Genomic DNA, 27,909 nt, shown 5'->3' with positions numbered 1-27,909 from the left:
GGCACGGCACGGCAAACAGAATGGCGACCACTAAACGCGCGCTAAATGCGGTTCAGCTTTGGAAACTGTATGAAATGTGGTTGCCACAGGGGTGTAGGGGAGGGAGAGGCTGGATGCGAGAGGCACGGTTGGACAGGTGCTGGCACGTGTTTAGTGCTGCGCAACTGGTCAATGTGGGCACAATTCCGGAAGAGGCAGTGAGAACGGAGCTGGAGCTGAAGCTGGATGCTATATAGTATCCCCTTTTTGTTCGCTTGACTGTTTTTCGGTTTTTACCTGGTGACAACTGAGAATGCCCTTCCTGGTTGTTAAGGTTGTAAGGTTAAGGTTAAGGTTGTAACGATTAAGGATAGTATCATATTAGTTGTGGCGGCACTTCGCGGTGTTGACCGGAGAGCTAGGGAATCTAGTCTTCGACTCTTTTTTCTGTGTTTCCTATTTTTACGTATTCGTTTTTGTTTTGCGTGCTACGTAGCATATGAAAAACACATGTAGGACCAGCAAAGTGTGTATTGCCATGTGTGTGTGTTTGGGTTTGGGTGGGGGTGTAGGCAACCACGTCTGCGGCAAGCCATGCAAACAACGGTTTAAGATGATTAAGTGCTTTTGCAGCCGCAGTTGTGTGGGCAGCGCTTTCCAGTTCTCCAGTTCTCAGCGGTGCTCGGTGCCCTCCGAGCTCTCCCGCTTAGAAGAGAGGATCACGATGCCACTATGGAAAGTTTCATTTTCTAAAAATCAAGATGGAAAACTGCCTACAAACATATATGTACATACGACGAGGATATTTGCGCCAGGCTGCGCCAAAAATGCTGCAACAAAAATTTACATTTTTTGTTCGGCTTCCGTTTCCTTCGTTCTTTTTGTTGTGTGTGTAGAAGAAATTTAATTTCCATATGTTTTCCACGAGCCCATGAATCCTGGTGTCCGTGTGTGTGTGTGTGTGTGTGTAGGGGGTTGTGGCAGCTGCTGCAGGCTTCTGCTGATGTGCAAGTTTTTAAATTAACCACCCCCCCTCCCCCATTTCCAACACCATCCCATCTATCGTTATCCTTTCCGCCGGTCTGCCGGTCCGTCGTTCGGTAGCTTGTCATTTTCGCTGACTCCTCTCGTTGTTCGCTGATTTGTTTATATTTGCATTGAATCTTCCCCAAGCGCTGCTGTGCTCTGCTCTGCTCTGGAGAGTGTGTCAAGAGTTCTGAGAGATTCCTGTTAACCCATTTGAGATGTCCTCTGAAAGCGGAGTACACAAGACTTATCCCCCGCATCCATTGTGTATGCCAGAAAGATTAAGTATACGTCAAGTTGCACGCGGAATTTGGCTTTTCGGTTAGCTACCTCTGTTCTCCGTGAGAGTTCTCTTCTCCGTGAGAGATGGCTTTCTAGGAATCAGTTTTTTTGCGGAATTTGCGTTTGACAATGTCTATGGGAGTGAGGCACGGCCACAGTTCATTTAATTCGGCAGCTTAAAAGTTTTCACTCTTCTGCTGCCACCTTGAACTAATTGAGTTCTGCCACAAAGAGCGGAGTTTGTCTAAGAGTTTTTCTCAGTTTGACTGTGGATCAAGGAAATCAAATCAATTAGGCGGAATCAGGCAGCTTTAAACTGGGAATTTATTGCATCCTCGCGGATTCTCGCTGGAGCCCCAAATCTCCAGCGAGAGTTAACTGCCAGATCCAGTCTGCCGCAGCCATCAAATATCTGCTGACTCCACTGCGCATTCGATTGCTCCCTGTGTTTCCGGGGTTTTTGCATAATTCAAAGTCAATTCGTGTCACAATAAAGACTGACTTGTTCTGTCAATCAGGCATTATATAGTCTGGTGTAGAGCTTTAGGCACTTCTCACTCAGAGTCGGACGGAGATGGATTTTATACCCTTGCCGAGGGTATTTTGACTTTCAGTGTATGTTTGCGGGGAGGAAAACTGACCTGAAGTGTGCCACTATATGCTTCATTGGATCTGGAAGGGTATTGGTCTACTCTTTGGTGGTCTGCTATCAGTTTGACAGGACATTTCATCAACGGGTCGCCGCCCCAGAGACTGAGACAGAGATAGATAGAGAGAGAGAGAGAGAGAGAGAGAGAGAGAGAGAGAGAGAGAGTGTTCTATGTTTGTGCTTGTCCGAGTGTGTGTGCGTCTGGTGCACTGTATGCAAACACGGCTATTAATGTGCGTGTGATGGGCCACCCTGCCCAGTCCAGTGGTTCACCAACTTCCGCCTGAGTACAGTCTCTCCCTCCTCCTCTCCCCTCCCCCGTTTGCATATCTGGCGCGCAATTAGCTTAATTTGTGCCACTGTCCAGGGCCCAACATTTCTGATCAACGTTAATCCTTTTCACTATCATCGAACCAGAGGGGGTGGCTCAGAATGGAGGAGAGGTGGTATGGGATAGGGTAGGGGGTGAAAACAACAATGATTTTTCGCCCTATGCCTGCTGTCGACTATCTGTGTATGAAATTATACAATTTTCATATTTATTTAGATGCATTTGAATATTTTGCGCATATATATACGCTTTCTTTTTTTGTGCAACATCTAATGGCTGTGCCACACCACTCCCCTTCCCTCCCACCGATACAGCCCCTTTAGGCCGGCTTTAATGCAGGCTTTTAGTTTTGAATTGGAATTGCCCTGGGATCGCCTGATTAGCATCGTTTTAATGTTTAATTAAAGCTCTCGTGGCCTCTGCCATAATTTTCCACTTTTCCGCTTTTCTTTTTCCCATTAAATATCATTTGAATGTAAAAATACTCGTACGGGTGGCAGTGTGGCAGTGCCTCAGCCTGGCCATTCGTTATGGATTGTTTGTGGCCCGCATGCAAAAATAATTTTAAATAATTTATTTGTGTCCATCGCTAATTGCTGCCAACTTCTTGTTACTGGCAATGGATTGGGGTCTGGGACTGCTATTTTTGGCAGCATTATTTCGGTCTTAAATGCAGCCCAATTTTCGGCCGACGACGCTCAGCGCGGCGTTTTATGCGAATTTATTTTGCCGGGATAAAAATATTTGTAAAACAAACAGCGACGGCCATAAAATAAACACACGCAAAAACAAACAAAAAATTACGGAAACATGCAGCGGAATTCCGTGGCATTGGATTGGAGGCTGGGCTGTTGGAAAACCCACACAAAAGCCATCTAAAACCGGAACTCAATTTAGCGACAAAATGCCTAAAATGCAGTTTCAAACATTGTGGGGGGGTTGGGGTTGGCACTGGTGGCAGAATGCGGAATTTCCACAAACACCCGCATACAGATACCAATGATACAGTGAGTGTTACTAATGATGGATGTGGTACCTTAGACATCCCCAAAATGGGACTGAAGGGAGTAAGTCTATCAAGACTCCGCCATGCTATGATCCCTAGAAAAAACAGATAATTGGGTCCTTAAGGGACCAGAGTGCCACAGGATAATCTTTAAAAGCTGTTCTAAACAGATGAAATATTGAAATGGAATACTTTGCAAGACCGCCAAATAAATCAAATAAATTTTAACCAAAATGCTTGGGAAATCAAAGTGTGGAGGCTTCAACCTGCCATATGGTTGTACTTTAACACCACCATATCACCACCATATCTTCCTCCTGTAATCCCTCGGGGACAGGGCCCACTGCGACTAGTATTTCGTTGCATATTTTTGGTCATATCGAGAATTTTGCCAATTTTGCATATGAAAATTGTAAGCGGTTAATGGGCGACATGTGTGCAGAATGTCCTCCACAGAATGTGGGAGGAGGGATATTCTCGGCAAAATCTGGACATTTACATATACATATGTACATACATACGTACGTACTTGTATGTGTATATCCGAGAGAAGTGGAAAATTTAATAATAATTCTGCAGTTCGGAAATTGTTTGATAATTTAATTGCTTTCGTCTCGCGTGTGGCCAGGAGTTGAATGGAATTAAAGGCCATCGGCAGGACAATGCAAATTGGATGGGCTTGAACTGAAGTACTCTCGGCCTAATCAGGCGTCAGCTTGAGAAGCGGTCTAATTAGATGTTTTGAATGCCACAAAAACCAGCCAAATTCCGAGCCAGAGGAATGCTCCCAGATCCCAGTGCACTCCAGGACCAGCTCCATCTCCATCTTCGGCTGAAGATGTGCTAATAATCATTTTAATGAAACGTTGCAGATGCCGAGCATAAAAATCCTAGTGGCATAATGATGAGCAAAGTGGCCGAGTGGAGGGAAGCAGAGGTCGAGTATGCGGCCATAAAGCATGGAAGCCGGTAAGAGGAGTTTATGGTCAGTTGGGGATTCCCCCCGAACCACATTCCGACACAGGACCAGACCCAGACCCAGGTCCTATCCAGGGGCATACTCCAGCTGCTTAAGCGATAAACAAGATAAATCTAATAAAGGGCCGGAGTCCGGGTCCTCAAGTTCTGAGCGCCGCATTCAGAGCTCCCTACGTCCGCCAGCTGGCTCTCTCTCTCTCTCACTTTCTCCCTGCAGACTGACCTGCCCCAAGCCGCAAATGAAGAGCGGGTAGCACTTTCTCTTAAGTCCTGCGCTCTTCCGCCTCCGCTCTCTTTCCTTGGCGCTGGCTCTCAATCAACCCCACAAGGCAGAGCAGCAGAGGCAGCGACAGCAACAGCGGCACTGGCAGTGGCAGCGGCAGTTTCAGAGTCAAAGGCTCAAACAAAAGCCGAGCTGAGCAACCACCGATTGCCGAGCGGATGCACTGCAAAATGCCGGCTAAATTGAAGCTTTCCGTGTGCTTCCGCTGCTGGCGTCTCTGCCAGTGCTCCCTTTTCCACGCCCGCCGCCTGCCCCGTTCCGCTTCCGCAACCAAGTCTTCTATTGTAATCTCTACTTGGCTGGATTACAGAGGGCCAACTTCACTGCACTGTTTTGTGGTCTCTTCGAATGGAGTCTCTCAATTTTGAGTGGTTTATCCTGTGCCCTAATCTGTGACTAATCCATATCCTATCTCATTTCAGTCTGGTTTCCACTTTTCCGATGGAACTGACTTTCAAAAGGAAGCTTCGCGAGCGACCCTCAGAGGAAAACTTCGCTGACGTCGACGCTGAATGTTCGGTTCGCCCTTTGTGCCTGCTTAGTGCGAAGCGAAACGAACCGAGCCGATCCTATCCAAGCCGAAGGGATGCAAACCGAACACCCAAGCGCCACCACACTAGACAGACAGCCGATGGGCGCTCTGCTCGCTTCGCTGCCGCAGACTTGTTTCGACGCCAGACGTCAAGTGCGCATCTAACGGCGTCGGGCCGGTCCACGTCACGCCACAGCGAGCTACAAAGAGACAGAGAGAGAGAGAGAGAGAGAGAGAGGAAGAGAGAGAGAAAGAAAGAGGCAGTGCGACGTTGGCGCCTCGCGCAAGAGTTTACTATGCCAATGCACTCGTTGTCTGGCGCAGTCGGGCCCCGAAGCCCCCGCTTCGCGCCACTGCAGCAGTGCACCGACGCCAGCAGAAGCAGCAGCAGCAGAAGCGGTAGCATCGGGCTATCTCTCTCTGTCTCTCTCTCTCTCTTGCTTACCATTATTGGGAGGCCCCCACCTTCACCTTCGTTAATGCCACTGCCCGCGCTGACTGCGGCGGAGTTTCGGCAGAGATGCCGGCATGGCACACAGCAGTTCTCGTTGGGTAAGTCCCCGTGAAGCTGGCATTCAGTTGAAATGGCAATTCCGCCAGTGGAGGTTGGCCAGCGGCGGTGATCCACTGTTCACTGTCGACTTTCCAGATTTTCACACAGAGCATTGCGTTCTCGTACAGAGATTTGGCAAGGAGTTCCGACAGTTTCCCAGTGCATCGTCGAGAAGAGCCTCGACAGTCGAGCTCCGACGCTAGGGCAAGACAGTCGACCCATACGGTGCCCCATCTGGATGCATGTTGCATGTTGCGCATACGCAGTGTTTGCCAGACAAAAACTGACTGTGCCCGCAGTCTTAGTGAGCAAAAGCCAAACGAAAGTCGTCGATTAAGTGATCAGCCAGTCCGCGGAATGATAGCAGAAAGTTGCTGCAGCAACCTAAGACCCTGCCCCCAACTATACTGCGATCAGTAATTGTATTTGCAACTGGATCTGCTAATGTCTGGGGTATGCGTGTGTGTAGTTCTCATATGGTAATCGCGTAACTCGACTCCATTCGACCCGACGCGGCCATAATCAATTCGCAGTAATCCATTTGCATTTCACGTCGCGTCGCCTACAATAAACGTCAACGAGAAACCCAACAAGCAAACACACACACTGCACCGTGAACAGAGAGACAGAGAGAATTTAAAAAGAGACAGAGAGATAGAGAGAGAATAAAAAATTAAATATTACATACAAATGCTGAAAATTCCCCGAGCCATGGAATGACAGGTGAGTGAACAAATACAGATGCAACATTTGCCTATAATTAAGTGATAAAAGTGCTGAACAAATGTCAGAGAGAGATTGAAGTGCAGTGTAGCTGAGAGATCCCACGATTGGAGGGAATCGACATGGCACACGTTTAGAGATTGAAGAGCTACTATGGATGCTACTACTCCCTTACTTAGGATCCTTTATTCCGCCTTAAGCCTATCCCAAAAGCATTACTCAAGTAATTTTGGGCATGCCTCTAGTCATCATCCATCCATCCATCCAACCGAACCGATTCATCAGCAGATTCCTTTCAGCTCCTCCCAGCCAATAGCAATACATATTTTTGGCCCAATGCAAATTCCGTTTCGCTCTTTCCACAGCCCGATTGCACAAAAGCCCGATGACGGTCAATAGCCTTCTGCCAATAGCTTTTTGCCCAATCATTCGTCTCAGCATCCCCCCACCCCACCCAACTACCTCCTATTGCGCGAGAGATGTGCTTTGTGTACGGCTCACGATAAATGATGTTAAATAGTCCGTGGCCGAGATGAATTTGCAGTTTGCGAGGAGGTCAGAAGAAACTAATTTCGCCCCGATTCAGCTCCACACGTGTGCGGCGTGGCGGTATGTTTAGGGGAACAACCCCATCTTATGGGGGTATGCTATCAGCGGGAGTGGACCCGTGCCGCTCTTATCAGCTGCTCGAAGGTGACAATTTCATTTGGCGGGCACTTGGTACATCTATCCCGCCCCTATCTGCCTCTGCTCTACGCGCTGATAAGCAAATTAGCCTCCAAAAGGTGCTATAATTGTTTGCTCTGGCCCCCCAAAAGCGAGCGCGGGAGAGAGTGAGAGGAGAGAAGAGTGAAAGGCAAGGGCTAGGGGTGTGCAGATATAGCATCGAATTGGGGGCGTTAACCAACTTCTAAAGCCGTGAGCCGCTGCTTTAGCGGTCTATTTTATTTCGGTCTTTTGGTCTTTTGCCCACAGGCGGTTCTCACATTTGTTATGGCCAGAACAGGCCACCGAGCAGTGGCCGAGGAGAGCAGAGAAAGACAGAGAAATCATAATAAAGAAAAGTGGCCGCGAAGAGTGCTTAAAGAATGGAAATAGATGAGTGCTAACTTTAGAAGGTGGAGCGATGGGGGTTAGAGATGGATAGGGGCCAGGTATAAGAATGGCATGATGGAACGTAGGGGGCAGGGCAGGAAAGTAGAAAGAATTTCTACTTATAACGAGTTTTTATTACAAACGCGCGAAAGCGGAGAGACTCCCGAAAAGCTGCCGAAAATGTATTAAAAAAAGGGGGAAAAAGTGGAAAAATAAGTAGTAAAAATAAGTAAAAATGGGCAAAGCGAGCGGGCTAACTGAATTCCTTCTTAGAAATGAGCATGAAGGGAGAGGTGGGCCAAGGGGCTCCGCATAAAAAGTAACAGCATTTTTGCCTAGGCAGACGATGACAGAGAGGGAGTGAGAGAGAGGAGAGAGAAACAGAGCGAGAGAAGGGAGAGAGGGCGACAGATGACGACCAAAACTGCGAAAGCATGAAGCAACATTATTCAAAAGAAAGCCAAGTTAAGGCATGCCACCAAAAGAGAGAGAAAGAGACAGGGAGAGAGGAACACACACACACACACTCACACAAAACTGTACATGAAGCGACAGATACATGGCAGCATAATGCAGCAGCAGCAGCAGCACCAGCAGCAGAGAGAGGGAAGGGGAGTGCAAAGTGGGAGTTGGGTGGCGGCAGCAGGCAGATCGGGCCCAAGCATTAAACATCATTCAGCAGCAGCGACGGCGGCGGAGGGAGTTCAACTAGGAGCAGCCGCAGCAGCAACTGCGACGCCGACAGAGTCGTTAGCAGCAGCAACAACAATCACTTGCCGACATTCTTTCATTCGTACAACGACCTCGACTTTGATTTGCAGTTTTTAGCCAAGCAGCGGGCCAAAGAATGTTGTGCCAGCCAGCGAAGAGAGTCGGCCCCAAACAGAAGAGCGCGACAACGGCCTCTAGACGACCTACACGCCTGAGCAGTAGCAGCAGAGATTGGGAGACAGAGAGAGCGAGAGAGAGCGAAAACGGCAACGCTGCTTTGACTTCGTGTCTGCTTCGCCGTCGTGTCGTCGGACTGCAGTCGTCGTCGGCGTTTGTCGTTTCAACGCTCTGCTGCTGTTCAGAGCTGCCAACTTCATTCATTCGTTTATTCATTCTTGTCTGTGCCGGTTGGCTCTTTTTGTATCTCCGCTCCATCTTCAACCTGGACTGCCACTACCACTGCCGCTGCCGCTCTTCTCCACTCTCTACTCTACTCGCACACACCCACAGCGGACACATAGACGGAACAGCCGCCAGTCAGTGAAAATTTTAAGCAAAGCCATACACAAAACGAAAAAAAAAAACAGTAACAGTGAAAAAGAAAAGTGCGAAAAGTGAACATTACGTCGAGTCGAAAAGAAAACAATAAATCGCCGCCCAGCCAGACAATGCGTCATTCGCTCATTCAATCAATCTTGAAATAAAAGCGGTGCTATCGCAGCAGACACTCACTCACACAACCAGACACACGCATGCAGTTGAACAGTTACAATTACAAAGTGCGAAACGACCGGCTGGCCAGACATCTCACCTCACATACACACCCAGAGATAGCAGACGGTAGAGGCAGAGGCAGAGGCTGGCTGCAGACTACAGTTATCAGAATGCGAGCCCCAGACTGAGACTCAGACGCCGCTGCCGGCGCTACACTGCCGTCGCCCGGCGCTGTCTGGAATTTGTATTTCACATATGTATGCACACACACACACACAGACGAGAGAATCAGAGGCAGCCACGGCTAACCGGATGTTGCACACACTCTGGACCCCAGCACAGGCAGAGGCAAATGCACAGGCACGAGCAGCCATCTTTGTCATCCTTCGAATCTCAGCCTTGGCTAAGGTCGCTCCTGCCCTCCCATCGAGCAGCAGCAGCAATAGAGTGAGACATACACAAAGTAACATAGAGAAAGCGAGAGAGAGCGGGAGAGAGAAGTAAATTTATAAAAAATGCTAGACTCCACTCAGCTACACTCCGCCCCGAGTGGACCGACTGACTGGTTTGGCGTGTTGGCCTGGCCAAAATGGATTTTTTACGGCCCCGAATAAGCAACAACACAAACAAAAGCACACAAAAGCCGCAAATGAAGATCACAAAACTAGCAGAAACCGAAATTGTGAATGATCTGTGGGGTTCGCTTCGGAAACAAAAAATGAAGAGAAACTCAATAGATCTGAAAGATAGAAAATCGGGTAAGCCATATCCAAAATAGCTGTAAGCACATCACATCACCCATCACCCATTGGGAGGGTAATCCTTAATTGCTGAACGATCATCTACCGAAATATTGTTCAAAGTTAGCCGACAGAAATCATATACAGACGGATTGGGCATTTGATATTGATGTTTAAGTGTTTTAAGTATATATAAGTGTTGAAATCTGACATGTAGTTCGACTGTAATTCAATCCACAACCTGCAGGATCTATCAAGAAAACTTTCAAATTGCAAAGCACCACCTTCTCCAGATATCATTCAATCTTAAGAATTATACTTAGGCCCAATTCCCTGCCACTATGCCACTTTGCGGTTTTTATTCCATTGAGTGTTCCGCTAATTCTAGTTACAGTAATAGTTGAGGTGGGTGGAGGGGTTGTGAGTGCGGCTGGGGACAGCCCCCCCCCCCCCTCCCCCCCGATGAGCCTGCTAATGAAACATTTAATTAAAGTATTAAACATCAAAAGCGACAATGAGGGATCATAATGAAACGGATTTTCTGTCTGTGTGTCTGGGTTGGAATGGGGAGGGAGGGAGTGTGTATGTTTGTATGTGTATGTGGTATATAAAAGGTGTATAAACACCTGAACAGTTGCCAGAGTTAACGGAACCGCCCGATCAGCTAGGTGGCTGCCAAATAACTAAAGGAAATTAAAAAGCTCCTCCACTTCATCCAACCGACTCCCTACTGATTGTCCCCTTACCACTTTCCCCTTTCCTCTGGCTAATGCCGTCGACAATTGCCGTAAAAGTTTATCGCCCGCATTAAAAAACCATGGATTAAAATTCTACTTCAAATAAAAGTCGAGCATACACTCGTACGGGAGGAACCAATTTTCCCATCCATTTTGCCATTTTTTCTACTCCTCCGCCCGTCATTCCAACTCCACCTCCCCCTCTCTTATTCCTTCTTATTTCGGTTTAAGTTTTTCTGCTTTTTCTTTTTTTGTGTTCCGTGCCCACATTTTTCTTCTTGCCGGCTCTTTTTAGCATTCTTTTCCGTTTCGTCTCTTTTTTTTGTGTTTTTGTTGTAATAAAGATAAGAGCTCTACTTGGAGCTGCCACCTGCATTGCCTATTGCCAGGGAAAGAAGGCATCCACCCCCTCCACCCCTACTCCTCTCTTCCTCATTTGCAACCCTCCTCCCCTGCACTGCCTCTCTCTCTCAATCTCTTTCTATCTCTATCTCTCTCTGTTGGCAAAGTGTTTGGATAACAAATGTTCTCCACTAATTGCAGGCGAAAAACATTTTCTCGGGCAACGAATTAAGCGATGTAAATTTTTGGGCTCTAAATGGTGCAACGATTCTTCAAAGGGCAGGGAGTAGTGGGAGCTGTGGGCGGAGCGGGGAACTATTTACGGTGCGATTGGGGGCGTGACACGATGGGCAAAAAGTCAGACAGACATGCAGACAATTTCATATAAAATGCATGAGCATGAAACCAATTCAATAGCCAAAAACAAAAAACTCGCGCATACACACACACACACACGGTTGGGGGGGAATGGGGTAAGAGATGGAGGCAATGCCGGAGCATGTTAACTGTCTGTCGAGCAAACTGCCATCGCACTGGAACCCATAGTTGTCCTAGTTGTAGCCGCTGATGTTCCAGTACTAGTTCGAGTTGGCCAAAAACAAGTATCGCAACGGAAGGAGAGTGCCAGAGTGGCAGGGAGGCAAAAGATGTGTGGCCTGTGGGGGGGAGGAGCAGAGGGCTAAAGAAGAGAAAACCAAATTACATTAAGCCAGCCACCGACTGAACAGAGCTGAACCGAACCGAACCAAACGGAACGGAAACGAGAGCATCGCTCTACAAGATACCCCTACCCCGACGATGAAACGAAATTTGAAACAGACGAAAATTTGCACACAAAAAATTAAAAGGAAAAAAAAAGACCGAAAGAAGGAGGGTATAGAAACAGATAAAGAGACCGAAAACCAGAATCAAATGGAAGCGACAAAGTTTGCAAATTAATATATTGATACTGCGATAAGAGTAGAAGGGGGATAGGGAGAGGCGGATGCAGATCCGGAGAGAAAAGTGTGGAAGATAAACGTTGTGGCAGGGCCATCATCAACAATGAGGAGTGACTACAAAGGGGCAGTGGCGAGGGAAGGATGTAATAGCAGAGACACAGAAATAGGATCAGTCTAGGACCCGGTTTAATCAAATGTGTTGAAAAATGTATCGATTTGCCGAAGTTTTTGAGTCCGAATAGGACTTCAAGGGATTCCTGATGACAAAGGACAGAGGACACTGTAAACAGAGAACGACAGACTGGGTGGAAAGAGAGAGAGAGTGGGATGGGTCAGTTTGAGGGAATGAAAGTTCTCTTTGTACTCGGATGGGTCTAGTCTCTACTTAAAAGCCGATGGAGAAACTCTATCAAAAGAAGAGCAAAACAGGCGCCGCACCTTTAAAATCATCATCCTCATCATCCGATTTCAGTGAACAGAAATACAATACATAAAGATGAGACGTTTATTTATAAATAAGACCTGGGACCTGGGGACCGGTGGATTTCGGAGCCTAGCAACAGCGGAATATGCACATAAAAAGAATCTTCATCAGCATCCGCTTACCGCCCTCCCACCAGAGGAGGGATACTTGTTCAATAGCCGATAACATCACCGTACTATAGCTTCTGTCTATATAGGTAGATAGATTCTGTTTCTCATGCTGCTGCCTGCTTCTGCTGCTAGCTTCTGCTGACTTTGACTTTGCACATCTCCGGAGCGTAGTAGCTGTATTTTATTCGTTTCGTTGTTTTTGCTGATACGAGACTTTAAGCGCAAAATATGCAAATTTCACTTCGCTCTTTGGCCGCGACTGCTCCACTCTCCCCTCTGGCACTCTGGCTTTCGCACTCGTGGCCCTTCCCCTGCCCCCCGCTGTTATGCATTTGGCATTGTTTTGTTTTCCTGTTTTTTGTTTTATTTGTAAATATTTTTCTTTCTATTTATTTTAAAAAGTCGCTTCCCGATTTATTTATTGTGCCATTCATGTTTCTCTATCTCTACGAAACCTCTCCCTCTCTCTCTTTCTCTGATTCCCTCTGTCGCTCTGTGCAGTTTTATTTTGTGTAATGGCTGCGATATTTATGGCCAACAATTCCTTCCTTCCACCAACTTCGGTCCAATCGGAACAACCGCTGCAATTTATGACCATGCCCCAAGTTCGGATTTGGCTTCCGTTTCACTGGACTAATAAAATATTGAAATATATAACAATTTGCATGATTTTTGGTTCAAGTTTTTGGGCGAACTGAATAAATATACAATTCCATTGCAATCCCATCCATTCGGCAGCGATCCATGGCAATCCATGGCTTCTTCTGGTGCTTTGGTGGAGTGCAATTTGTTTAGATTTTTCCACAGAATGTGATTGCAATTCGTGCAGTTGAAGTGCAAGAACTAAATTGACATCAAGGATGCTCTAAGGATGAAATGAATGGACTAGCAGTCAATCTGGAGCAAGGACATCATTAGCTCATTCAGACCTCAACTCTGCTTTTGTCAAGTTTACGATCCCTCTCGATCCCTCTTTTAATCAAGCCAAAAGGCCTTAGATCAACTCCACGCAATTCCCCTTCACTCCTCTATTCGCCTTGGTACCCTTCCCTGTGAAGTCCACTGGCAGTGAGAGCCCAACCTGCTCTGGCCATAAACAAAGAGTTGGAAATGTTTGGGCCTGAATAATTGTCGGCTATTTCCATGCATTACGTCAACGCATCGGACAGCAGATAGCAGACAGCGTACGCAGATGTGCCGTACGCAGAGTATGGGATGGGATGATAGAGCCACATGTTTGCCGTTTTGCGAATTTGGGCGATACATAAAACTAGCTATAAACAAATAAAGATTTCGCGATACACAGTTGTGGAAAGAGAGCGGGATGGAGAGCGAAGAGAGTGCTAGAGAGAGAGAGAGAGAGAGAGAGAGAGAGAGAGAGAGAAAAAGCGACCATCACTGTGCGAATGCAAATAAGTGGCACTACAGGGAAACCTTCAGCCTCAGGGTACCTTCTGCCAGAGTATGTTGCAACCATTTGGTTGGATGGGGGGTAGGGGGCGGCATGGCTTTAATATGCAGTGGGCTGTCAGGCAGATTATGGCTCATAACGACAACACCTATCGCTCGTGGCTGTTGTTGCCACTCGGCGTCAGAGACTGATAGCACGCCGAGATTATGGCGCTCAACAATCTGTTGCTTGGCGGCCGTGGGTCCTTTCAGCTTCCTCTCAGCCACTGCCACTGCGCCAGTCCCTGCCACTGGCTCTGTCTTTGGCTGCCACGCTTTTAATGTGCCCACATAAATTTTGGGGCAAATCAAAAACGCGTTTTATGGCTTGCCATCGTCAATGTTGCTGCCGCACTGCCTCACTCCTCGGCTGCTGTTTGGGCCCCGACTTTGCCCGGATAGCTAACAAAATTTATTGCATTTTACAAGCATATTACAAACGCTCAAATCTCACGTACAGCTTGTCCGCTTCTCCTCGTCTCTTTCCTGCTACTGGATCTTCAATTCCCAGCAGCCACATAAAAGCGCGTCATGTCCGTTCCATGTCTGTCCACAGAGTCCGCTCTTCTGGTGGCTGCTGCTGCTCTTGCTTCTGCTGGTCCTGCCAAATTGATGTAGACTCTGCGGCGCCAACGAGAGTCAAGGAACAGGAGGAGCATCAGAGGAGGAGCAGGAGCCAGTCAAGATTGATGGCCCGTTGAATTGCTCGCCCTGCTGCCGCTGCCGCTACCCCTGCTGCTGCGGCCACATCTATTCCCCTGACTGCCTTCAGTTTCTGTCAGAGCATATGAATTACTCATTGCTCATTTTTCCAGCAATTTATTGTCATTTTTGCTGTTGCAGTTCTTCTGCTGCTTGACGTTTCTGATGGACCTATCGTCATTTCAATTTTTCTGTCGCATTCTTTATGGCAAGATGTTTTTCGCGCAAAATCTTTCATGTCATCACGGATCTTTGTTCCCGCGGGTTTTTTAGTTAGTGTAAGAGTGGAGTGGGGAGAGTTGGGTGCAGGCTGCAGGATGCTGATTGCAGTGAGTAAACGAGGGAATGAGTGTGGCCGGGCATATTTTGTCGATATTTACTTAAAAACCTACAGAGAAAGCGACTCCTGTTAAGTTATGGGCAATCCGACGGATATAAGAGGGAATGAGAGGGTGGAGGGGGGACGCTGCCTTCTTGAAGAACATGCCGCGGAAATTACAACTAATGTGGCAACTGCGTGTTGAAGTCGCTCTGCTGCTGCTGCTTCTGACATCATTAGGCTCATGTACACACATACACTCTTGCACATGTGGGTCTTGGCTTTGGCTACTTCCGGTTAGACCAGTCTTAATTTCCTCTTCGTACAGCGTGGCGTATGTGTAATCAAGTGAATGGTGCCACATGCCAAACACTGGCACATGGCTCTCTTCCCCCCACTCTTCTAGTCCCTTTTTGCTGGCTTTCCTTAATCACTGGAACTGCCATTTTTCATCAAAGTAATTACGGGACTTTTGCCTGGCATTGCTTTTGTTATATTTTTCGCCAAACCCCTTCTCCCTGACAAGCCACACACGCATGGAAAACCACGCCCATGTCCACGTTACCACGTCCTGGCCTCTTGGCGGCTCAAACAGTTTCCCGGGGCACTTTTCCGGGCTGCGGTGTCCATTTTTATGTGGCGTCAAATTAAATAATTGGATATGCATTAAAATTTTATGCGCAATTTTATTTTGTAAGTCTATACTAATCCTGGCTCTCTCCCTTTCTCTTCCTCTTTCCCTTTTGGAGCACCCTTGAGTTAGGGGGCATCTCCATTACAATACAATACTACACACAATATTTTGTGTGTATTTGTTTTGTGTTGCCTGCTTTCGAGCGTCGTCAAATGAATTTTTCATGTGCCACATTATTTTTTGTTAACTCACAAAAGGCCGAGTCACAAAATTTATGAAGCACGGCTGCTTGCTGTTTGGAAAATAATATTGCAACAAATTTTCAAAGTGATTGGCAGGAGGGGGAGTGGTGGTGGAAGTCCTTCTGGAGGCGCCTCTGTTTCTAGTTTATGCAGATTTATAAAACTTGTTTCCATCGCTTGGGCCGTTTGTCTCGAACTTTTTGATTTTTTTTGTATGTTGCACACATACACACGCATGCACCCATAGAGGCTCATTGTGGCAACAAACAGTGGCAGTGGCAGGGAGAGGAATCCTTTTTACGCCCACTGTGCAAAAATATTAACGAGCCAAAGTTCCGTTTGGCAAACATGAAAGGAAAGGAGCAAGAACGAGCCGAGCCGAGTGGCAGCAAGATGAAGCTGATTGCCAAAAATGGGGCCAGGAGTGGGACAAGGAATGGCCAGCAGTTAAGGGCAGAGGAGAAAAGGGAGAAATAGTCCTTGGCCAGGAGGCAAAACCTGTGCCACGCCTACCTAGCCCTTCGATGCAGAAAGGTGGAAAGCATTTTTGGCAATGAGTGGCAGCCTATCTCCTCCGGCACTGCCTCCTGCCGTGTTTTGTTTTCTGCCAATTGGCGTAGGCTTCTGCCTCAGGTCCTGCCTCCTCCGCTGCCATTTTAGTTGCATCTGCCCGAATCTGCTGGGCTGCCTGCCAAGAGCACATGAATGAAGAAAGGAGAAGAAGACCAACACCACAAGGACACATGCAATGCCATGCCATGCCAGCCCCTGGCATGCCACTGCACTCCACTCCACTCCTTGCAACGCCACGCCACTGTGTGCAACGCCATTCCACTTCTATTCTATTCTGTTTCCAGTCCAGGTCCAGCTCCAGGTTGTCATAATTTCCAAGTGACCCACAAGGTGGAGGAGGAGGAAAAGGACCATAATCAGGACTATGTTATCACACACAAACACACACACACTTACGTGTGTGGACGCTTACGTGTCGTTTTCCATTATTTATGAAAACTGCACCCAAAAGAAGAGCTGGAGATTTTCCGAGATTTTTCTCTGCTTTGCTTCTTTTTTTGTCGAAGAGCCAGCCCCTTTCATAGAGGGATTTCTTTGAATGATTCGTTATATATTGCCGCAGGTAAAATATTTGTTAGATGGAGGTGGGAGTGAAGTGCCTGAATTTATTGCCAGTTCAAAATTGAAGCTTGCGCCAGTCACATTGCGCCACACAGAGAAAATTCGGACAGAAAACAGCAGAAAACAAATTAACAGCAAATGGAAAGTCAAATAATAAACTTTAAATTATTTAGTCCTTGAGCAAGCTTGATTAGGAGGGGGCTTGAGGGAAAAGGGTGTGGGAAAGCTGTTGGCTGTCAGCTGTGCAAGCATTAAATTCAGTAAACATTTTAAAGATGATTTCAGGTCAATAAAGTGTAAGTAAAACTGCATCCAAAATGTACTTATGCTTGCTTATGTGTGTGTGGTGCAACCAGAAAAAAGAAGCAAAAACCACAGCGAAACAGCGGCACCGACACACACACACAGTTGTATGTTTGTTCGGTGGATGGTATGTTGCTGTTGCAAGGATCCAGAAACTGAGAGGACTGGCAGCCGTCGAAAGCAGACAATAAGATGTGAGACATGACCGCGTCCCCCGTCCCTACATCTTTCCTACTCCCTTTTCAGAGCTAGTCCGTCCGTCTGTCTGTCTTGCTGTCTGTCTTTCTGTGAGCTATAGGAACACATAGAAAGTTGTTGTAGTTACAAGTTCTTTGGTTTATTCTTTCTATTCCATGTCGAGCATGCGGCTTGCACCACTCCTCCTGCTGTTTCTGCTGCTCCTCCTCTTGCTCGTTCTGTTGTGCATTTGCAAGTTTTTAGTTTTTGTCTGCTCCCAAAATCTTCTCTCCTCTACCTTCCTCCGCGCAGCTCATCTGTTTTTATAGACTCCTGCACTTGTCGCAGCCCATTGTCTTGGCCAGGACGTAGAGACGGCGACGGAGACGGAGACGGCGACAGAGGCGGACTCTGGCTCCAACCTGTACTGCACGCCGCTCCGCCTTCTCGGAGAGTGTTGTCATGGTGTGTCAGGTGGCGTTCTGTAAGCTTGCAGGTGTTTTTTTTTTTTTGTTGGCTTTAGTTTCTAACAATTCTTTAAAGAAATACTCCAATGCATTAGATAGGCGCCCTCTATCTAATCTCCTCCACCCCCTTGCGGCAGGGAAAAGTCTGGCAAAGTTTTTGCGTTTAAGCATATTATGAAACTTAAATGCGACGTAATTTGTTCTTGGGTTTGGTTTTAGTTTCCTTAGTGGGGGCTAAGCCAACTTTAAGGATATGACAGTTTACAGATCTGAGTACGGTTGACAGGTGTCTGTGGGCGGAACGGAGGGGAGGGGAAGGGCGCAATGAGTTTATTTTTTGGTAGGAGAAATAAAGGTGAGTCTTGGACGGAAGTCGTGTTTCGTGGCTATGTTATTGTTCCCTATTTTGCCCTGTCACATTTTGTCACCTTTGTGTGGCATGCCCCCAGTTTCTGTTGCTGCTGGAAAAACCTTGTCGCTTTTTGTTAGCGCTGATTATATCGCCCTTCTTAGAACCTGCTACCCGGAAGGCCTCTCCCCTCATTTAGTTGACGCGTATGACGTTGCATGCATGCTGACAGCTCTGCCTGGGGCAACAGTCTCCGCCACATCCCTTGAATCCTGCCACACTTCTGTTTAGACTGGATGTGAGGTGTTGGCCATCTCCCTGCTCTCTGCTCACTGGCGCGCTGTAATTGTTTGCGGTTGGCAGCTATTAGCAGGGGAAGGGTGGGGGGGTTTGCAGTTTCCAGTCTCCTCTGTGCATCTCTGACACGCCTCCTTAATGAGGTCATTGCTTGACAATCGCATTTTCCATGCTACATTTGCTGGTGCTGCTGCTTCTGCTGCTGCACTTGTGATTTGTTGGATTCCCATTCCTACGACTCTTTCGCTACCAACTGTGTCCCTTAACTCCTCCTCCCCCCCCCCCCCCACCCCATCTGCTTTCCACAGATTCGCATCTTTGGCGTTGTCCTTATCATTTCTCCGTTTCCTATTCTCCTCTCTGTCTCTCTCTCGCTCTTTGCTCTATTGTAGTTGTCATTAGGCGCCGCATTTCCCCCACCATCTCATCATCCTCCATGACGCCACATTTCATTTGATTTTAGTTCATTTTAACTGTCTTTTGTCTCATGTTTTATGCTGCTTCGGTTCTTTTCGCCTGTACTGCGCTGCGCTGCTTTCATTAATTTTACCAGACAGCAAGATGCTTGAGGGGTACTGCAGGGATGGCTGATGGGAGGGACAAATTGCGGAATTCTTCTTCGACATAATTTATGCGACAAGGCGTACAGGAGATAAATTTCTGTCGTTTTCCATTTTTCGCTTGCGTTGTATTTGCTCTAAATAAATTAAAGCACTCTCCCGGGAGAGTGGAAGTGGCAGAGAAGCGTAGGGGCAGAGAGGGGGTGCCAAAAAACTACAGTAGTTTCCCGATCACAGACACACAGAGAATGGGGTGTCCTTTCGCATTTTGAAATGGCTGCCTGTTGATTAATGCGAGCTCTTAATTGCGTGGTAGTGGGGGAGAGAGTGGGAGCGGATGTGGGCATAGGGATTTTGGCCACGAAAGAAAAGAACAGACACAAAAACTCCCTCGAGGCGCAGGAGTCTGATTAGTTGCAAGTCTCTCTCTCTCTCGCAGGGGTCTGAGTGGTTGCAAGTCTCTCTCTCTTTTTATATGAAATCTGCCCCAGGTATCCTCTCTCCCTCTCTCTAGCATTTTCGTGCGTTTGTTAATTAAAAGTGTTACTGTGTGGCATGCTACAACTGCTAGCTGCCGCCTCCCAACTTCCCCCTCCTGACGTCTGATGCGTTTTTGAGGTAAACCCTAAATAATGAATGAAATTAACAGCATGGCAAAGGCAGTGGGGCAATGGCAACATCAGCAACTGCAGCAGCAGTGGCAGGGAGATGTGAACCACACACACACACACACCCCCCATCCCCCCTGCACCTTCCCTGATTGTGTCACGTGTTAATGTCATGTGTTGTGGCTGCTGCATCGCATTGCATTTTGCACTTCTTCCTTTTCCCAGCCCAGAGCTTCCGAACCCAAGATGGAAACTCCATGATTTACGGCATTCGGGCTGCAGGAATTATGAGTCCACTTGGAAGACATTTTTAACCAATCCCCATCGCAGGTCTGCTCTGAGTTATGGCCAGCATAAATTATGCACAGCAGCAGCACCACCGATTGAGCAAGGACCATGCAGGGCATTAAGGAAATGCTCGACAATCGATTTTCCTGCATGAGTTTTCTTTTGGGAGTGTCAGTGCCAGTTCCAGTCCACCTTTTGGCCTGATTTCTACTTTAATTATTAGTTATGGAGCCATTAAATTGTTATGTCACGGAATGGCCACTACTGCGATTCACCTATAAACAACATCCATCTACCCTGGAAGCCGCTGCTAAGCTCGTATTTCCGTTTCCGCTCGAGCGCGGAGCAAAACAAAGCGCATAAAACTTCATTGAGTTATCAAAAGATAGAGGCAAGGGGAGGATGGGGGAGGGGTGTCTTATTTATGCTCTGGCAATTCCTCAGACAAGTCCATAGTCTGAGCCAAGTGCCTCGAGCGCATTCCCTGCCATATTCTGCAAGACATACACAACACACAACACTCGCATATACAGATACATCTACAGCTCACAGATGCAGATAGAGTTGCAGTGGAAGATGCAGAGGCAGAGGCAAAGAGACAAATGCAGCATAATTCAGCTCGGAAGATGCCAAGCAATTTATTCTGCACTCATGTCTAAGCTGGCGCAAAAATATTCATTTATTTCTGTTGGCAAACGCAACCAATGAAGTAGGAGCAGGAGCAGGAGGAGGCTATCCAGGAGATGGAGATGGAGCTGGAAACCGCAGCAATTAACAAAGAGGAGTCGGCACGGACTGTGGCTGTGGCTGGGGCAGCGGGGAGATCACTCTTCTCTTGGCCAGTCAAGTGGCCAAGTCTGTTGCGGCTTCGCATGGCACTTGCTTATCCTCGCATCGCTGCATTTTCATAATAAACAAATTTTATTTTATAAACGTACTTTCGGGTGGCGGAAAAATGAAGTCATGTGGTGGTCCCGAGGCTTGAAGCCAGTAGCCAAGGATAGGATTGGGATTGGCTGAGACGAGAACTAGTGTGCGTTGCACTGGAAGACAATGCCAGCCACAATCCACAATCCCTGCAATCCCCGCTATCCCCGCATCGTCTCCTCTCACAGTTGAGCGAACAAAGCAATTATTTATATTTTTTGGCCAACGATTTGGCCTCTCATGTGTGGCTTGCGGGGGGGATTTTTGGGCAGACACACGCGCTCTTCCAGCCCCCCTTTTTGGGCGAAATTAAAGTCACATATCGGAAGGAGAGCCGCAACTGGGAATTGGAGAAGGAATCGCTATAAAAATTTGCAGTGCACGCAGAACGTGACAGGACATCCATGCATTTTATGGCCAAAAAGCAAGGCTTCCCTTCCCACACTCCCTCTGGCCATCTACGAGCATTGCCTCGTCTGACTTTGGCCTGAAAGTAGTTTTCATTGTTTTCCCTGCCTTGGTTTTATGTCCTGGTCTGGTCTGTTCTGGTCTAGGGGCTGTCCTGTTCCGTGCTGTGGCAGCGACTGGGTAGGGTCTGAGGGACGACGTCTGTTTTGTTGTGGCCACAAGCAACAAGGACTTCTAATTAGCACACTGTCAGCGGTGGTCAGCGAGACAAGGAGATGGCGGCTACCAGAAGTGTTGTGAGGGGGGGTGTGTAAGGGGATGTGTATTGTGGGGCAGGACAATGAGACGACAAATGTGCTTAAATGGCCGATGTGGACGCCACTAAAAACTTAACTAAAACTAAAATTGCACGACGAAAGGACGCGAAGCGGAAACCGCAAACTGGCAAATGGCTGCCACTGCCACTGAAGGACATTACCCATTCCTGTTTTTCCAGCTCCGTCTCCTCGTGCTCTGTCCTTGTCAGCAGGCTCGTTACAGAACACACAAAGAGAGGAGCACACGTGGTTGGGGTGTATGTGTCCTGTCCCATGTACATATATGCATATAAAGCGGCGGCTTTGAGCAGGAACAAAACCTGCAACAGCGAATGAAAGAAGCAACGAAAGAAAAAGCTGCTAAGCGGTCTGCTGATGTCCTGTCTGCTGCTCCTCTTTCTGGAGCTCCCCGCTCGCGTAGCTCCTCCGGCACGGCCACTATTTGTACGAGTACGAAACTTTTGGTCGACATTCGCTCTGGCTATCCCCTGGCCGCTCGCGTTTTATTTCCATTTTGATTGCTGGCTTTTTTGTCGTGTGGTTTGTTTTTTTTCTGCCTTTGCCTAGCAATGCCGCTCGCCGCTGCCAGTCCGCACTGCTTCCTGCTGCCCGCAAAAGTATGCAACATATTTTGTATGCAATGGCCACGGCACCGAATCCCCCACCAACCAGAAGGAGCAGGGGGAGGAGAATTCCCACCACTTCCGTGCAGGATGGCGGAAATGGCGGCGTCAGGTCGCCACCAACGACACCCAGGGCCAAAAGTGAAATCCGAAGCACTGCTAGAAAACACATGCAGTCGGACCGGTCGGGGCCAGGGCCAGGCCAGGATCGAGGCCAGGATATATGCAGGCTGGAAGGGCAGTTGGGGTTGGAGCCCAGAGATGGCCAATTGAATGTGTGGCTCTGGTTTCAAGTGCCGCCACTCAACTAGCACTTATTGCATGCGACAAACGACAGCAGCAGGCACACGGACACGGATAAGGATGATGGCGACTCGGATGGGTACGACTCGTATGAGGACTCTGCTCCGGATGCGGCCGCAAACTTTTGTCGTTTTTTCAAATTCAATTTTTCACTGAAGTGCCTGCTGTTGCAGCTGCTCCACCTATTTCTCCACCTCCTACGCTGGCTCTCTGCCTTTACCACCGCCACTTCCATTGCCTCTGTCTGCACTTAAAGCAGTTAGCACGATGACCGTCATTGGGCATATCCATGTATGAATTCTCCCTCCGAATGTGCACTTTTTGTAGCCCTGCCCCTGCACCTGCTCGGTGGGTAATGCCATTTTCTGCATATGGCACTGGTTGCAAGCGAGTGGCACTCGCAGCACTAGGTATATGTATCCGCATTGTGCTGAGGATTTTCTGTGCCTAAGCGGCCGTGAAGCCAGAAACTTAAAGCTGATCAGAACCGACTACGCGGTTCCCTAGATTCGATATATCTTCAGCTGAAAGCTGCCTTAAAATTGGCTATTACAGGGTGCTGGCAGGAAAGGATCCACCTAGTCCCATAACCTGCGACTGCAGATGGCAGACTGTAGTTACTACGACCTTAAGCGGAACTGTTATCTGTTTTTGCGACCATGTTCGTGTCTCCGTGCCCTTCTTCCTGTTTCCATTTGGGAAATTTCAGAAATTTTTTGCGCTCTCTTCTCATAATTTTATATTTGCAAAGTGGGGCAGGACGCAGCGAGATGGCAGCAGAAAGCTGCAAAATAATAAAATGAAATTACCAAAGGGAGTGGCAAAGAGGTAGCAGAAGCAGCAGAGTGTCCGAGTTCTTCTTCTGGCAGCTGTAGGAAATCTGCGCTGTGCATTAAAAAACGCTTAGGGCAGCAGCATTGTCGCCTACTAGGCTCCACACCCGCCACTACACTCTGACAGTGTCCATTGGAATTGGGCCTGGAACTGGGCTTCGTGCTGGTCATCGCTGGGCATCGCCGCAGGCGGCTTGGTTGGCATTGTTCATTGACAGTTTGGCTGTCCCATCCCATTCCCATCCTCTCCAGCCTCGACTCTCTGCTCCTCTCTGTGTGCCTGTCGTGCATTTTCAAATTTGTTTGTTTTTAATTAATGGCACGCTGTGATGGCGATGGTGATCCCCTATTCGTGTGTGATGTTGGATGTGTCCCCGACCGACAGGATGGGACTGCGTGCTGGACAGTGATTAAGCGGACTGGAATGGAATGGCAGGAGATTTTAGACACGAGTCCCCCAGCGGCACCCCTCCTGCCACTGCCTGACTGCAGGGCGTGGCAGTTGGCGGACCGTCGCCTTTTCGGCTGCTTTTCGCTCTCTTTGTGGGGCAATTACCAACACCAAAAGGGGACCAAAAATTAGAATCAAATGTAAGTCCTTGCCTCATCTCCACTCTGCCCTGTATGTGTGTGTCTGGGGCCCTGTGGCCATTAACCGACTGGAAAACCCTTTCGGGGCGGACAGCAGGAAAACTTGCATACATTTTAAATTTCAATTTGCAGTCGACAAAGAAAACGAAGAGGAAATTATGCATACCACGAGAAAAGAAATGAAAAGCAAATAAAAAGGAAAAAATATAGAGTTAAGAGGTGGAGAGAGGGAGAACGGTGGAAAACTTCGAGACACAAAAATTGCTAGAATCAAAATTAGTAGACAACAAAGAGTCCTCTATCGCTATCTTCTCTGACCTCCTCTCCCCCCTTAACTGGTGAGGCCAACGAAGGACGGAATCGAAATCGTTTTTTCGAGGCCACACAGGGCTGTGTGTGTGGGTGTGTCTGTGTGGGAGCCAACGGTAGCTAACGCACAATCCGAAGAGACGATTGGGTAGCATTTCGTTGTGCCTGTACCTTCTGCTTTTTTGGCTTTTATCGAATAGTATTCGATGCGTTTTTCCTAACAGGTCCTGGCCCTGGACTCTGTCGCTGCTTCTGTCTCTGTCTTTTCTTGTCCTGTGGCTCGTTTTACAGATTCGTACACATCCGCAATAGCATCACATGTGATTGTCAGTGCCTGTGTGTGTGTTTGTGACTGTACTAGTCATGGCTATAACGGAAAAGGAAACAACTGGCATTGGCAACCATACGACGTTAAGGATAATCGTGATGACAGCATATTTTGTGACCCACAGCCACAGCCACTACTCTGCTTCTCTGCCTCTGTCTATATGTGCCTCTGTCTATATGTGCCTCTGTCTATATGTGCCTCTGTCGTTTTCTGCCTCTGCCTGCCCTGCTTCGTGTGTGTGTCTGTGGCAAGTTTTAGGTGGCACTTCCGCTTCCATGGCTTTCGGCTTGTTTTGGTTTGCTTTCGTTTCGTTCCAGCATCTTGGCCCTCAGTTGGTTGTATTTAAAATGGCATTAAAAACGTCCAAATAAGTTTAGAGAGACAACCCAGAAATCACTTCTGACCGACGGCCGCTTAACCCCTGCCCTTTCACAATGGACGAAGAGACAACAAACACAACACAAAGCGCACAAACTGCTGAGAACGCGTCTGGAAGTGGCAGGGCATGCCAGAAGAATCTCGAGAAGGGGAGGGGGAGATCTGATAAAGTTACACCCATTTGGCTGTGTCTTACAAGTGGGCGTGGCGTGGTTGCCCCCAACCCACACATCCATGTGACTGCGGATTGATATATCTAAGCGGTTTTGTTGCTTAGCTTCTGGCTTTGGCTCTGGTGCTGTATGGCTTCCTTTAAAGTTGAGGGTTCTTTCGTGACAAATGTGAATTTTATGTTGATTTTGAGCTGAGGGAAGGAAAAGCAAGAACTTTATCTAATATTTCTTTTGTTTCTTCTTCTCTTCTTCAGATGTTTTTTCGGTATCTGGTTACTGGTTCCTACTCCTCGCTCCTGCTTTTGGCTCTGGAAAATTCCAGATGAGGTAAGCGGCAGAATTTCTTGGAAGAATATTAAGAGTCCTGCTTGGAGAGCAACTTCTTGGGACGTTAACCCTTCGCAGCCTGTACTTCGTTGCTTCGTTCCTTCATTGAGTTCGTATATTACGTATACGCAACGTAAGACTGGACTCTCTCGAAGGACGCGCTTAATTGAACTTTTGCTTATTTATGGGCCTCGTTATTTGAGTGCATTCAAGTGTTTTCAATGGGGCACGCCCCCTGCTGCTTGCCCCCCTCCAGCCCCATCCATAAATTGTTAAGTTTTATCAGCCGCAACAAACAGGAGCAGCGGCAGCACCAGCAGCAGCATGAATAATAAGTCAGTGCCTCGCATTGCGTGCCTGCCGCGGGGCGAAAAGCAGGCCCTTATACATGTACAGCCAACTCGGACAAACACACACAGACACGTGCACACACGCACACTTAAACGCATACACGCACAATTGAGGCGGAAATGCGCATTGTTTCCGCTTTTAATAAGAGTCGTTGTTCTCTGTGGCAACACCAGCAGCAGCAGCAGTTGTAGTGGCAGCAGCAGAAGTGCAGAAGGAGTCGCTGTGGCAGTGTGTGGCATGGTGTGGCATGCATATGCTTTTGCATAACAATAAACCATCCAGGGGGAGGGAGGGGAGGATTCAGTGGCTGAACAGGTTCTCCCTGGCCATAAATTGCATTAAATTGCATTTAAATGTGTCGGACAGGTTAACAATGCGAAGAGGATCCACAGTAATTGATTGTAACTTAAACCTAACTCCAGCCCGAAACCCTTTAAGCCACATCGCCAGCTATTATTTTGTCTCTATCTTTCTCTTTGGAACGCTTTAATTTACACGCTTTTGGAGCACGAAATGGTATAAGACTTGCCATTTTCTTCGCTCCTCAAAGCCCGCTGTTGTCGGAGAAGTCTCAGGGGGATTTGCATCCAGGAGGAGTGGAGGAGGGGTATCCACCGTCCTGTTATGGCATGCCTGTCGACAATTAAACATATTCAACATTTACATGAATTGTGCCAAAAGTTCTGGCCAGGAAAAACAACATCTGCCACCGTGCGGTTGCTGCCACACCCAAACACAGACACACAGCTCTCGGAGTTCTCCTACAGTTCCGGCTTGGCGTTTGCTTATTTTGTGCTTTTTATGTCTCGCAGCTGGAAGTGACTATGATCTATGGCACTTGGCATGTGTGGACTCCAAGGACGGCCACGGGAGACCATGGAGGTGGCAGAGAATAGACTCTGGAGAGTCTCTGTCTCTCCCAGAGGTGGATGACTTTTGGTCGGCACTTGATTAGCATTCGTCTTAGCCATTTTATTTCCTTTGTGCCGCGTGCATCCTCTGCTGCACGCAGCATCCTCTCCAGCGGAGTGGAGTGCACGAGCGTGCCTATTGATGCGTGCTAATTGCAAGGCGATGCTCCTCTTCTCCACTGCTCCGCATGAATGCAGCTGCAAGTTTGTGCATTGAAGTTTGTGCCAAGAATAAACTCTCTTCCCTCGTGCTTCGGGCTTGCCACACTGCCGCATTGTTTTTGGGCTGGTTGCATTACAACGAAATCCGTTTCGAGTGCGACTGGAGTCTGTACTCTTTGTCTTGGAGGAACTCTTGCGAGTTCGTTCCCAAGTTCCTGAGCTGCCAGCCCTCGAGAGCTCTGACTGGCTTCGAGTGCTCTGTGTCGAGGGTACTGCTGTCTGGACAGCTGTGCATCGACGACTCCTGTTGGCCGGAGAGAGATCTTCAAATTGGATCTGGGCTGCTATTAATCCTGGACGGATCTCGTAAAGAGCGAGTCCGTTGCTCCTTAGTCGGCAGTCCATAAAAGGCAGTCCTGGCCTCACTGACAGACAGACCGACCACCAGATAGACTGGTAGACAGACAGCACTTATCAAAACGCTCAATTAATCAATCATTCAATCAATCAATTGTTGCCAAAAAAAGGCGCAAGCAAAATTAAGAATATCGCTTATACGCCCATTTGTAGCAAAATAAAAAAAGGAGAGAGTGAAAACAGCAAACGCCCTAAATCAGCTTAGGGGAAATGGCTAAAAAAGGACCAGCCAGCAGGCAAAAAACAGCAGCAAGAAGGGTGAGAGGGGTATTGGGATTGGGTGTGGGAGTTTATACAAAGGACATATGGCATGGACCAGAGCACAGCTTGAAACATGAAAGCACAACCAACGACTATGTCTCTGAATCTGGCCTTTGTGTGGCGGCTTTTTATTTTTACAGTACAGGAGACGACAGTATGTAGGATGTGTGTGGTAAGAAGGAAGTTCGTGTGGGGGCAGGGCTGTGGCAGAGGATGACCCAAAGAACTGGGCCCGAAAAAACAAGCCCATGGACTGAGGCGAGCCAACAAATCACTACCAATCGCACAAACAAAAGCGAACAGCTCCGGCGGAGAACAAGGGCGAGAACGTGGACGAAAGAGGAGGGAGGCAGGTTCACCTGGCAACAAACGAGCAACATTGTCAGCGGCAGGTCATGTCACACTGCAGTGTCAGAGGCAGAGATAGCAACAGCGACAGAGATGGATCTGGGATCTGGAGGGGCGGCCACCTGCAGTTCATCTCGTTAAAGGAGTCCCTGTCCCCCGCTTTCCCTCCCCCTATCAGCGACGCGTCTAATAAGCCA

General features: G+C 48.0%; 1 protein-coding gene and 1 long non-coding RNA gene across 5 annotated transcripts in view; one reads left to right on the top strand and one right to left on the bottom strand.

The window, feature by feature from the left end:
- Positions 1-27,909, bottom strand: part of fus (epithelial splicing regulatory protein fusilli) — an 88,090-nt gene that overhangs the window by 13,291 nt on the left and 46,890 nt on the right. The gene's annotated exons all lie outside the window — the stretch shown is intronic.
- The window catches only part of LOC26532142 (uncharacterized), a 43,333-nt gene continuing 20,798 nt past the window's right edge, over positions 5,375-27,909 (top strand). For 2 of the 4 annotated variants that reach the window (XR_004468690.1, XR_004468689.1), the window contains exons 1-2: positions 6,689-9,620; positions 25,190-25,262. This is a non-coding gene — a long non-coding RNA (uncharacterized lncRNA). The other 2 variants (XR_004468692.1, XR_004468691.1) reach the window with 2 other exon arrangements.

Source organism: Drosophila pseudoobscura, chromosome 3 (assembly GCF_009870125.1).
Source record: "Drosophila pseudoobscura strain MV-25-SWS-2005 chromosome 3, UCI_Dpse_MV25, whole genome shotgun sequence".
In the NCBI taxonomy this organism is placed as follows: Eukaryota; Metazoa; Arthropoda; class Insecta; order Diptera; family Drosophilidae; genus Drosophila; species Drosophila pseudoobscura.
Note: the sequence above shows the minus strand (reverse complement) of the source record. Positions and strands in the feature narration are given on the sequence as shown.